Genomic DNA, 13,704 nt, shown 5'->3' with positions numbered 1-13,704 from the left:
GAGCAGCGCACGGAAACGCCGTTTACCTTCCCGCCGGAGCGGTACCTATTTATCTACTTACACTTTGGCGTGCTTTCGAACTGCTAGGTTGGCAGGAGCAGGGACCGAGCAACGGGAGCTCACCCCGTTGTGGGGATTCGAACCACCGACCTTCTGATCGGCAAGTCCTAGGCTCTGTGGTTTAACCCACAGCGCCACCCGCGTCCAAAGGATACATGTGCAATTCAAATTGATAGCTATACAGGATTCCCCCCCCCTCCATTGGATAGCTGCCTGAGCGGCTGTCTTTGAGGGGGGTGGAGGGAGGAACGGGCGGGATCGACATCGGATAGCTGCCTGCCTGCCTGCCTGCCTGCCTGCCTGCCGGAACATGCCGTGCACCTGGGGGGTGCTGCGACCGGCGCCCATTGGGAAGGAACAAGACAGGAAAAGGAAGGAAATGGGAGAGGTATTTTTAAGGCCCCACTTTTCACATGGTGTCCTGTTGTGTGTTCGGAAAGTACTCTTTATTGTTTGATTTGGGTCAATGTCAGAATAAAAGCGAGTTCCTTCAAAATAACACATTCCTTTTTTTCTTACCAATTTCTCATATTGTAAGAAGCGGAAGAAGAAACCATAGAGAGCATTCATATTATCCTTCTGATCAATGAAGTCAAACGTTACAATTATCCATTTTAGAATGAGCACCTATAGGGAGAAGACAGATCTCAGTAAGCCAAAGCAAGGCCAAGACAACCAACCCCTTCTGGAATATGGTCAGCGTGTAGAACATCTAGCTGAATCATCACCAGGATAACTAAGTCAGACTGGGGGAAATATCATTCTTCAGAACCAAGACATCATTCCCATGCTTTCCAAGTTACCTGAAAGTCACTAGAACACTTGCGAGCACAGAGCCAAGACACAGCTGCAATAAGAGCAAAAGACGGAGTTTGGCCTCATTCGGTCCCCCTACCATGAACTCCTTAGGTGGGCCACCCTGCGTCCGCCTCGGCATCGCGCCTCGCTATTCTGCAACTCGAGATAACACTGAACTGCTCTGCAGGGTTGTTGTAAGGATTGCAAGTCAAGGCATCCAAAGTGCCTTTGAACATTGAAAAGCCCCTAGTCAATGCTTTGAACTACTGTCGCTTTAAAAAGGAAACTCTGATTAGTAAGAGTTTGGGGAATTAAAAATTGGTTTGTCCTGGGGGCGCTGAAGCTGTGTTCTGGCTTGAAACCCCAGTGAGCCCACTGGGCCATCTAGTTCTGTATGGTCTGCCACAGCCAGCAGCTGCTCTCCAGGATTTCAGAGCTCTCTTTCCCATGAATGGGTTGGAACTGCCGCTTTTTGCATCATGTGCCTCTCCCAGTGGGCCACCCCCAGCCAATTCCTGTATAGCGTTCTACATCCCATGTAGTCCTGCTTCTTCCAGCTCAATTCATTTTTATTTTTTTAAAATGATATTTATTACTTTTCAAACAATTTCAACACAACATTACACAAAAAAAGAAAGAAGAAAAAAGAGGGGGGGAAAGAACAATACAAATACAATACAAAAACACCACATACAAAGCAAAACAAAAACAATTTAAAATCACCTCAAACATTTTCAACATCCCATCTTTCATTCGCTTATTTCCATCGACCTCCTCACACCTCCCTTTTTGTATTCCACTTCTATTTATTATTTCAGCAATTCCTTTCCATCTTCCTCTGTTTTCTATCCTATAATTATCTTAACACATTCTTACCTTATTTTTTCCTTTAATTTTCTATTAATCTATTTATACTTAATTCCTTATAACATTTCTGCTAAAGCCATATAACTTCATTCCAACATTCTTCTAACATTCATTAATTTTACCATATTTCTGTAAATAGTCTTTAAACTTTTTCCAGTCTTCTTCCCCCAACTCTTCTCCCTGGTCTCGGATCTTGCCAGTCATTTCCGCCAATTCCATATAGTCCATCAACTTCATCTGCCATTTATCTAGCACTTCAGTGCTTTCAAGAAGCAACCATTCTCTCAGCCAGCAAAAAACAGATGATTCACAACAAAGTTTAGGGGTCTGGCAGGGCAAGTCCACCTCCTTCTTTAGCATCCGTCAATATCTTAAATTTTACTCTTGGCTTCCTGCCCTGCCAGGCAAATCTAGAGACGTCCCTCTGCCACCTCCTGATACAATCCATCCCATCCAAAACTTGCAATGTTTGAAACAAAAGCAACATCCCTGACAACACAGCAAGCCTCATTCCCCCCACAGCAACTCGGCCCAACAATGACAACTTCAGATTTAACCATATTTCCAAATCCTCCTTCCCTTCAATCCAACGTCCTTCACAATTGTCCTTGAATAAATTCACATTTCTGGCGGTCATACTAACCCCAAAAAACCTCTCTTTCTCAACCGATATTAGTCCTGTCTCCTCCTGAACCTCTGTCAAGCTTTCCTTTTCCTCAGGTAAGGCTCTGATCCTCAAATTCATCTGTTTCTCTTTAAGTTCAATCATAACAAATGTTAGCTTATGTTCCTCAAGTTGTCCTTGTATGGAAGGGACTCTCTCTCTCTCCAATTGAGTTGCTTCAAATTCAGCAGCAAGGGTTTTCTCCTTGGCTTCATCCGCAGTTTGCCGTATCAAAGTAGATTCCTGTATCAATTTCTGGATGGTTTCTGTATTGGTATTCACTTTTTGTCCCAGATTATTTAAACTTTCTGCCATTAAGTCTATTTTAATATTTGCAGCATTTACTTTCACATTCATCACATCTGTTTTCTTGTGAAGCTGTTCCAGCGAATTATTTATTTTCACCAATATGGCCACTAATGCCTCTTCTGTCGACATTCCGTCTATTTTTTCCTTTCCTTTTGCCATAACACTTAAGAGACTCAAGGTCAATCCCAGAGTCTCACACTTCTTTATCTGCAGCTGGAAATTCCCCTAGTCCTGCCCCTATGGAGCAACCAATTTCAAAAGCTTCCACTAGGGGAAACAGTTTCCATTTGTATTAGTCAGTACTGTCCTCTTTTAGACAATGTTCCAATAATCCAAAGTTAGTTTGAGTTTTCACTTACTTTAACTCCTCTTTAAAAGCAACCGGAGACAGTGGAAACAATGTATTCTCTCATTTCGCTAGCTGTCAATGAACGTTCTAAATGCTGTCAATGAACATTCCAAAACGTCAGTCCTACTAGCAGCCTGTTTCCAGGGTGAGAGCGGCGGTATTTTAACTTTTTTTCACTCTCTCCTGCAGGCATACTCAGTCCACAACTACCCCCCCCCCTTCTCCTGCCTCCAAGGGGGGGTTTTATGCTCTTTGCCGATGGAAGTTTAATCTTTTACGAAAGGCTTTCCAAGGCTTTAGCTTGCAGCCTCCTTGCCTCAGTCTATTTACAAATAGGGAAGGCGGACTTCCTGTTTTGAACCTCCCCATTTCGATGCCAAATTTAACGTTTAAAGTCCGATTCTCCCGTTTCAGCTCTACTCACGGGTAATTACTTTGAAGTCAAATTGTCCACAGGAAAAAGTCAGCGCTCTCCGGCAACAGCTATGCGGCTTCGCTCAGTGGAAGAAGCAGACGATTCGAAGCACCGCGCCGCTCACCCCATGTCGCTCCCTGAAACCGGGTTCCCCCGCGAGTAGGGGAGACGCAAAAGGTGCCTGCCGAATCCCACGTTCACAGGCTTCTCCCGCCTGTGATTTTTACGGGTCTCCGCCTTCGCCGCGGCGGTACAGACCCCCGGTCAGAGGAACTCCGCCACTGCCGGAGGCACCAACCCGGAAGTCTCTTCTGGCTCAATTCAGTTCATTCTGCAACTGTGCAAGTTAGGCCGCATCTGCTTTATACATTCAAAGCACCATCATGCCTCTTGACATGCTAACAGTTGCATCTTTGTATTCAATCCGTTCAGCACCTTGGACAGCAGTCGCTCAAGGCTCAGCCACAGGTACCTGGTGCCCCATGCTTCCTAGGCCCAGGTCCGTGCTTTAAAGGCACTGTGTCCGAGTGTTTTGTTGTCCCAGGGCTTTCTAATTTTCAGCATCCCTTTCCAGGGCAGCTTTATTTATTTCATGTCTGAAAGGACTCCTCTGTGCGTGGCAAATAATAATAATAATAATAATTTATTATTTATACCCCGCCTATCTGGCTGGGTTTCCCCAGCCACTCTGGGCGGCTTCCAACTGAATATTAAAAACAGTACAGCATCAAACATTAAAAACTTCCCTAAAGAGGGCTGCCTTCAGATGACTTTTAAAAGTAAAATAGTTGTTTATTGCTTTGACATCTGCTGGGAGGGCGTTCCACAGGGCAGGCGCCACTACCGAGAAGGCCCTCTGCCTGGTTCCCTGTAACCTTACTTCTCGCAATGAGGGAACCGCCAGAAGGCCCTCGGCGCTGGATCTCAGTGTCCGGGCTGAACGATGGGGGTGGAGATGCTCCTTCAGGTATACTGGACCGAGGCCGTTTAGGGCTTTAAAGGTCAGCACCAACACAAAGGCTTGTTGCTGGGACAATAGGAGGCTGCCTTATACTGAGTCCCACTATGGCTCTATCTAGCTCAGTCTTGTCCACAATGGATGGCAAAAACTCTCCAGGGTTTCAGACAGAGGACATTCTAGCTGGAGATACAACAGATTGAACCGGAGAGCTTCTGCATGTAAGCAGCTGCTTTACCACTAAGCTATGGCCCTTCTCCCATTGCTTCTGCCCTGAATGAACTGCAAGCCTGTCCTCCAGTCCTCCCAAAACTCTCTTTGGTGGCTACACTCTGCAGGAGGTCATTGGTTGAAGAAGTTGAGCTGTCTGCACAAGTGACTGAATCCGTGAGAAGGCTGATCTGGAATGAAATGCTGACTTTCAGGTATCTCTTGAAGACCTTTTTTATGCCAACAGCTCTGTGCTATCATTTAAACATTTCTTGAGCACCCAGACATTTGAATTCTTTGGACTGATTTTAATGTCCACCCTCCACCCACTTTTGTACATTGCCGTATTTTATGACATGCCCTAGCTTTTGAGAAGCCTTTTGCTCAAACCAGTTAGACATGACATGAATTAGTCGTTTTATCCACCCGGCATGTATGGAACAGACCCTGACAAATCAACTGACAAGGCATAATTAATCCCCCAGCTGAACTGAACAGGGAGCAGCAGCTGGGGTAGAACATGCAAACAAGAAATTATTAGTTCAAGGCACTTAAATACTTCAAATGTATTTAAGGCCCCACTTTTCACATGTTGTCCTGTTGTGTGGTCGGAAAGTACTCTTTATTGTTTGATTTGGGTTAATGTCAGAATAAAAGCGAGTTCCTTCAAAATAACACATTCCTTTTTTTCTTACCAATTTCTCATATTGTAAGAAGCGGAAGAAGAAACCATAGAGAGCATTCATATTATCCTTCTGATCAATGAAGTCAAACGTTACAATTATCCATTTTAGAATGAGCACCTATAGGGAGAAGACAGATCTCAGTAAGCCAAAGCAAGGCCAAGACAACCAACCCCTTCTGGAATATGGTCAGCGTGTAGAACATCTAGCTGAATCATCACCAGGATAACTAAGTCAGACTGGGGGAAATATCATTCTTCAGAACCAAGACATCATTACCATGCTTTCCAAGTTACCTGAAAGTCACTACAACACTTGCGAGCACAGAGCCAAGACACAGCTGAAAGAAGAGAATCCTACAAACTTCGGGCTTTGTAGATGGTTGTAAAGTTTGCTGAAAGGTTTCCATTTCACTAGTTGGAAACAGCTTCCAGGCTAGGCAGGACCAAGGTTGCTTTGTAACTGTTCCTGTCTGCCTGCTTGCCATCGTGCATATTTGTAAACCATTTCTGCCAAAATATCTACATCTGCAATAGTAGCTTCTGGAAGCAGACCCTGCGAGAGTGCACACTCCATGAAGTCCATATGAAGAGTGTTACGGAATGGAGGGGGGGCATATGAACGAAGTCTTACTCCCGAGTAAGAGACGTAGAGCCCGAGGCGATGACCTCAAGGGAACCCTGCCACACTAGGACTCCCCTCGCCCCGTCACAACATTGCACCAAGCACCGCACAAAAGTCCAAAACCCCGAGAAGAAAGCGACATTTCTGACCCCGTATGCTATGCACGATCGATGTATTTTATGAATGAACAATGTATTTGCATGAGGATGCGCTCTAGCCAATCAGATGGCGTTGAATGTAGCCCTTCAGCCAATCGCAGCAATGCCATGGCTCTGCAGAGGCAGCTCAGCTCCAGCTGTTTTGCACGCTACACTGAGCGCTGACAAGGTGATGACAGCTCCCGCTGCGAGAACAACGGACTGAGTCAATCGAAACTTTGTTACCCTGTTAATCCAATCAAAACTAGATGTTGTTTAGTCGTTTAGTCGTGTCCGACTCTGTGTGACCCCCTGGACCAGAGCACGCCAGGCCCTCCTGTCTTCCGCTGCCTCCCGCAGTTTGGCCAAACTCATGCTGGTAGCTTCGAGAACACTGTCCCACCATCTCATCCTCTGTCGTCCCCTTCTCCTTGCGCCCTCCATCTTTCCCAACATCAGGGTCTTTTCCAGGGAGTCTTCTCTTCTCATGAGGTGGCCAAAGTCTTGGAGTCTCAGCTTCAGGATCTGTCCTTCCAGTGAGCACTCAGGGCTGATTTCCTTTTGCATGGAGAGGTTTGATCTTCTTGCAGTCCATGGGACTCTCAAGAGTCTCCTCCAGCACCAGAATTCAAAAGCATCAATTCTTTGGCGATGAGCCTTCTTTATGGTCCAGCTAGATACAATGTAGGAATGTCAGGCCAGGCCACTTCCGAAAAGAACCGTCTGTATTAAAAAAAGCCTAAAAACACTTGGAAATTCATAGAAAACCACTGGTTTCACCGATTTTCTTCAATCCACCACCAGTCTGCGTCGTTGGCCAAGGACTTGGGAACCCCTCGGTCCCCGCCAGAATTCCCCAAGCGGGAGGTCACCTACTCATAGGAAGGTACTTTTCCCGTAGGTGACAATCGCTGGGCAAAAGCTCTCCTCCGGACTTACCCAGGCGGCAGACTATGCAAACCAAAGTTCTATTGTCCTCTTGCAGTAGGTGCTTAGAATGTACTTGGGTGTCGAGACCCCGCAGCCACCCCCTCGTTGGAAATGACTCACACAAGGACACGGATATTAGGTTTATGTTACTGGGCAAATTTTGGCCACAACTTTATTGAAATTAAAGAATGTGAGTGGTATTGGCTTAGGCATTGATTGGACCTGACTATATCTGACTCCTGCCCATTGAGCAGGAAGTCCCAGTAAGGGTAAGCCACCGGTAGGGGGAGCCCTGTCGATGCGAACCATCTCAAGCTCCCCCTGGTGCTCCCGTCGGGGTCGTGTCAAGGCCTTAGCCCCCCAGCCGGGCTTCAGACTAGATCAACACCCCGGATTCCTTTAATGGAATACCCTTAAGCATGGAGGGGGCAGGTGGCGACCACACCTCCCCTCCTCCACACAAGGTGAAACAATGCCCAACCACAACCCGAACAAAGTTGTGACGATTGCTACGAGGTAGGCGAAAACCAAGTGTCCAGTGCCAATTTGCCAAGTGGAAAAATTCCTACCAGGCCCCTCGGACAACCAAGGCGACCAACCGAAGTCCATAGCAAGGCCATAGGGCGGGTGATTGAGGAAGTGAGCCAAAGAGGAAGTTCTCTGTGTTACGATATGGATGCAATGCAGCTGCCAACTGCTAGCTTGAAAACAAAACATGATGGGAATGTTGGGACTGTCCGTGGGAAACAGAGGGACAGTCAATTCACAGTGCGAAGCACCGGAATTAGCTCAGAGTGTAATATGAGCTCTTCCTATTGTTCCTGTACAGGAAGTGTTGGTCTCTCGACTGCTGGAGCTTGAAGAGAGCAGTCATGTTTTTTGTAACGCTGCAAAGACAGAAATAAAGGCATGTAAATATGTTTCTGTCTATCTCTTTCCCCTGCCGGGGGGGGGGGGGGAGAAAGAGGGGGGTGTTCTTCTCAGCCTATCGCGACCTTAACCTGGATCTTGCTGGGGAATGCAGACAGGGAGGTCAACAGGAGATCAAGCCGGGTGCCTGGAGAGTTGCCAGTTACTACTGATATAGGCTTGAATTCTGACATCTGGTAGCACGGAGCCAATGGCATCGATCCATGAAAGCAGCAAAAGAGGTTGATGGATCGTAATTCATCCTCTGCAAGGAGATAAAGGAAGTTGTGGTAGCGGGCGGATGGAAGCTACAAAGGACAGCTGAGCACCGGAGGAGGCGTTTTTGCTGATAAGCTGCGAGCAACGGAACCCCTAAGGTATGCTGATTTATGGGCTAAAAGAGTGAACACAGATTGATTTTTTCTCTGGTTCACAGAAGCTGTTTTTTGGATAAAGAAACAGCACTGAGAGAGAGCCACATTCTTCGAATTCCTTAGGACTGATAAGCTTTGCTATAGCCGGTCAGCCAAGTCCAGTTGCTAAGCAACGAGACATCAGTCTTTTCAGCTACTTCGGAGCTAGTAAGCTTGAAAAGAAAGTGGAAAATTACAAACCGGAAGTGAGGCTGGGACTGTGAGAGGCTGGAAAAACACTGGTGTTTTGTCTGTTATCTCACTGCTCTTGGAGGGACTTTCAAGACAGCCTGCATTTAGCTGCCAGGTGCAAGGCAGTAAACAACCAGCTATTGGATATTACCAGCGCGTGACTGAGAGCTGAGGCTTGGATTCAAGATGGCCTTATTCAGTCAGAAGCTGAGTGGGCAAAACTGGGAACAGTGGAGTTTTGCAATGGAATATTTACTGGTGGGAGAGCAACTTTGGCACTTAGTGCAATCCCCACTGCCTGATGCTGGACATGCACAGGGGAGGAAGGCTGAAGTTCAAAATGAGCTTAAGCAGCGTTTGATCAGAATTCTGGCTGAGAATGTGGAAGCTGATCTTGAGCCTATTCTGTTGGATGCTGTGGAGCCACAGGTCGCTTGGCAATCCCTCCGAAAAGCTTGTGGAGCTGGGATGGGAAGCAAGGGACAAGAGTTAACTGCACCACCAGAGAGAGAGAGCCAAGAAAGCGATAGCCAGATTTTTGAAAGCTCATCGAAAGCTGAGAAGAGCTTTGACCCCAAAAGGGGGAGTGAAGGAACTGTTGCTGTTCCTGTTCTTGCTGCAACGGATGTTGCTGACAGGGGGAGTGAGGCTCGGAGTTGTAGCGCCCCCACTGCTATTGCAAGAGAAGAGCAAGCTGAAGCTCTGAACGTTGTTTGTTGTTGCAATTGTGGAGAGACTGGGCATCTTCAGCGGAACTGTAAGACGCCATGTCAACAGAAAGGAGCTAAGGGGAGCTCAGCAAAGCCTGAGGCGTCAGGCAAAAGTCGTACTAAGTCCCAGGTGGAACCAGCTATGGCTTTGATGTCACTAAAAGCCACACCAGAAGTGGAAAACGCTTTTGTTTTGGACACGGGCTGCACGCAACACATGACGTCGCGCCGAGAACTGTTTTCTACGTTTAAGAAGCAAAGCTTCGCTGTGAAACAGGCCAATGGCCAGGAGCTGGAAGCGACCGGGTTTGGAACTGTGTATCTTGAGAGTCTGAACTTGACTATTAACAATGTATATTTGGTTCCTGATTTAAAGTTCAATCTGCTGAGTGTTTCGCAGATCGCAAAGAAAGGACTGACATTGTCCTATGATAGAGAAAGCTGCAAAAATCTTCAAAGATGGAGAGCTGTATCTTTCTGCCAGAGAGAAAGATGGACTGTATTTGTTGACTTTTGATCAAAGTGATTGCATAAATTGTAATGCATCTGAGTCTAACATGATTTCTCTTGCAGGTGTGGCGAAGGACGTCCAGAAGACGACGAAAGTAACCAAAGCTTTTCAGCGAGTGTATGCTGATGTGATTGGTCCTCTAGCACCATCTAGAGGCAATGCAAGATATTATCTTGTGTGTGTGGATTATTCCTCTCATTATGTGTGGATATACATATTGCACAAACCACAAGAAGCCTTAGAAAGGTTTAAAGAGTTTTGTGACAAGGTTAAGAATGTTCATGATGCTAACATTGATTGTCTTTTCACAGATGAAAAGCCAGTTTTTCTTTTGCAGGGTTTTCAGGATTTCCTGGATAAGAAAGGGATAAGGCACAAGACTGCTGTTTCAGCAGGTGCATGGAACAAAAGTGTCTGTGTGCAAGTAAACAAAGAATTACAAAAGGGCATGAAGGCACAATTGCTGAGTTCACATTTGCCACATGAGTATTGGGCTGAATCTTTATTGTGTTATTGTTACTCTTGGTTAAGAAGGGTTTCAAAAGGTTTAGGAAGTTCTCCTTTTGAAAAGCTATTCCACAGAAAACCTTCTGTAGCCCATTTTAAGGTTTTTGGGTCTCATGTCTTGACTGAAGCTCCAGGTGGAGTAAAGAATGCAAAAGGCATTTTTGTGGGTTATGAAAAGGGTCTCTACACAGTAATTTTGTCTGAATCTGGTCAGGTGATTCTCACAAAATTTATAGAGCGTGCTCCTGAACAGGAGAAAGTAATTGTTCACACATTTCCCACTGAGAACAATTCAGATGATGATGATGATTTTACTGATTACAGTGGTACTGAGAGTGACAGTGATAGCTCAAAGAGCTCAGTTGACACTGTCATTGAGAGGAAATCTCACATAATAGATAGACCTTCACAAGTGGAGGATGAACCACTGTTTACTATTGGAACTGGTTCTCCAAAGAGTCCTGAGACTGAACCAGTGAGCAGAGAGGATCAGCACCTCATACGCAGGTCTGAGAGAGTTACAAAGGGTGTACCACCCAAGAAATATTCAAAAGGGTTTGCTAACTCAGCTGTTGCATGTGTTACTATTGTTGAGAACTCAAGACAGGTTAACGGTGTGTCCAAGTCAGAGACAAAGACACAACAGGGAGTTGCTAAGCGTAACACTACATTCCCTAGCCAAGGTAATGCAGATGCACTCATTCCTTGGAAGTCAGACAACCAGAGAGGTACACTGGGGAAACCAGTGGCGGGTAGTTCCAAGGGTGGAACTGAAACAACAGGGGATGGTTATATGTATAACAACTGTTTGTTTTCTTCTCTGGATCAAGCTTTGTTCGCAGCTCACATTGATTCATATGGGGGAGTACATTACGATATGGATGCAATGCAGCTGCCAACTGCTAGCTTGAAAACAAAACATGATGGGAATATTGGGACTGTCCGTGGGAAACAGAGGGACAGTCAATTCACAGTGCGAAGCACCGGAATTAGCTCAGAGTGTAATATGAGCTCTTCCTATTGTTCCTGTACAGGAAGTACAGGAAGTGTTGGTCTCTCGACTGCTGGAGCTTGAAGAGAGCAGTCATGTTTTTTGTAACGCTGCAAAGACAGACATAAAGGCATGTAAATATGTTTCTGTCTATCTCTTTCCCCTGCCGGGGGGGGGGGCAAGAAAGAGGGGGGGTGTTCTTCTCAGCCTATCGCGACCTTAACCTGGATCTTGCTGGGGAATGCAGACAGGGAGGTCAACAGGAGATCAAGCCGGGTGCCTGGAGAGTTGCCAGTTACTACTGATATAGGCTTGAATTCCGACACTCTGGGGGTTGGCTGGCCGGGCTCTGACGTGGCCGGGATCCCATAGGCAACGGGGGACAAAGTCCCCCGCCCCTGGTGGGGAGTGGGTGGCCACGTGGTCCACCGCAACTCCTCCCCACCGGGAAGTGGAGCGGATTTTCCAAGACATATCCTGTATTTGCATGTTACCCCAACACATTCCTCCTATGTTAATCATGTATAACCCTCCTCTTTTCTGATGGAGTGGTGATGTTTAGCGAACTGTCTGCTGGGATAAGATAGGAACTTTTAAAAGTCCTTGTCACCCCATTCTCGGGGTTCAATTCCTCTCTGAACCTGTTGCGCGATAAACCTCTGTCTCCCCTATTTGCTCCGGTTGGTGGCTGGACTCCTTCTTTGTTCCGCAGGGACCCACGGGCTCTGAGCAGCCTCCCACCTGGATTTTTCCGTAACAACAGAAACTCGACTAACCCTCTTGAGAGAAGAAAGGTGGCTTTTGTTCCCACTGCAATGTTGTAATCTAAATAAGCACATCTTCCTACAAGTGAATAGTAGCCACCTATCTGGGGGGAAATAAAGTGGTATGCTGAGAGACATGGTTACGGTGGAGAGCAAATCTGTGTTCCATAATCCGAACATCCCGAGAGAAACCAGATGGCAGCTTTTTTTTTACTGTGTCCACAGAACTCAATGAAAGCCTGTGGGATGTAAACACAGGAGCAGTCAATGACAACATTCCTAGAGTGTACATGTTAGAACATGGGGAGGGATGTCTGTCCAGCAAGCAGGTAAACTTCCTGGGGACGGACTTCCTCCGCATGTGACCAGAGGTGGGTGTGGCCTCACCTGTGCAGGTAAATGATAAAAGCACACGGCAGGCAGCCATCTCTCTCTCTTACCTCTTGCCTCTCTCATCTTCATCTTTCGAAGAAGCAGGATGCCCTCTTGGCTCTCAGCCAAGAGAGGAGGATAGGACTATCTTCCTATAAGATAGATTCTAAATGTATTTTACCTTTTTAAGCCTGTCTGCCTTCTGGGATCATATTGTGAACAGAACGTGAATAAACTCTTTTATACTTTTATAAAGACTGTGTCGTGTCTTGTATTTAAGAGGGATCAAAAGGGGGAAATTACCAGAGTAATTATTATAGAGGTTCTAGCGAACCTGTGCAAACGTTACCGTTGCGAACTTAAAAGGGGGAATGTTATAAACTCTGCTGATATTTTGGGAACTTGTTAGCACAAGTTGGACTAGGATATAATCTCACAATATATCCTCTCCTGCATCCCTGAACATTCCCACAAAGCCAACCAATGGTTTTGCAGTTGCTTTCCATGGACATTTTGCAACCAAGCACAGAATTCCTTGAACCTCGGAAATGCTTCTGATTTCTGCTTGAGCATGAACACATGAATGTACCTGGAAAAAGCATCAATCAATACCATGAAGTACTTTGCTCCACCTAGAGAGGTTGCAAGTGGACCAACAAGGTCTGCGTGGACAATCTGGTAGGCTTTAGATGCCCACCTGCCAGAAACCTTGCCCTATTGAACTGTGTGTCATCATGATGGCCTTGGCCGGTTGTGAGTTGTGAAGGCCGCTTCCTGCAAGGCCCTTTCCACCTGGCCTGGGGGGCAGGGCCCAGACACCAGCTCTACTAAAGAGGCTCCTGGTGAGACCAGAGGGACATCGCTCGGCCTGACAAGAAACCCAAACTATTGGATTCTTTTGCCCCATCTTTTTGTGCCTGCTAAACAGCCGTGTCATGCTTATGATCATATTTTATTCTCTTGGGAATTCTGCTGTTTTAAATGTGCATTTTATATTTGAATTTACTTAGCAATGTTGGTTTTTTTTGGGGGGGGATGCTTAAGTTTTTTGTTTTGTTTCTGTTAACTTTGTGTTAAATATGTATTCTGTAGTTGACTTCCTTTGTAATGTTTTATTCTGAAATCTTTAATATTTCAGTTTTTGGTTAACTATGTTGCTTTAACTGTATACTCTATATTTGACATTCTTCAGATTGTTTTATTTATGTTTTAATATGTTGTAAACTGCTTTGAGATTTTTCTTGAAAATATAAAGTGGTATAGAAATGAAATAAATAACAACAACAACAACAACAACAATGTTCATTGAAATGTTGTGTCTAAAGACTGCA

Source organism: Podarcis muralis, chromosome W, assembly GCF_964188315.1.
Source record: "Podarcis muralis chromosome W, rPodMur119.hap1.1, whole genome shotgun sequence".
Classification (NCBI taxonomy): Eukaryota; Metazoa; Chordata; class Lepidosauria; order Squamata; family Lacertidae; genus Podarcis; species Podarcis muralis.
This window is presented reverse-complemented; position numbering follows the sequence as displayed.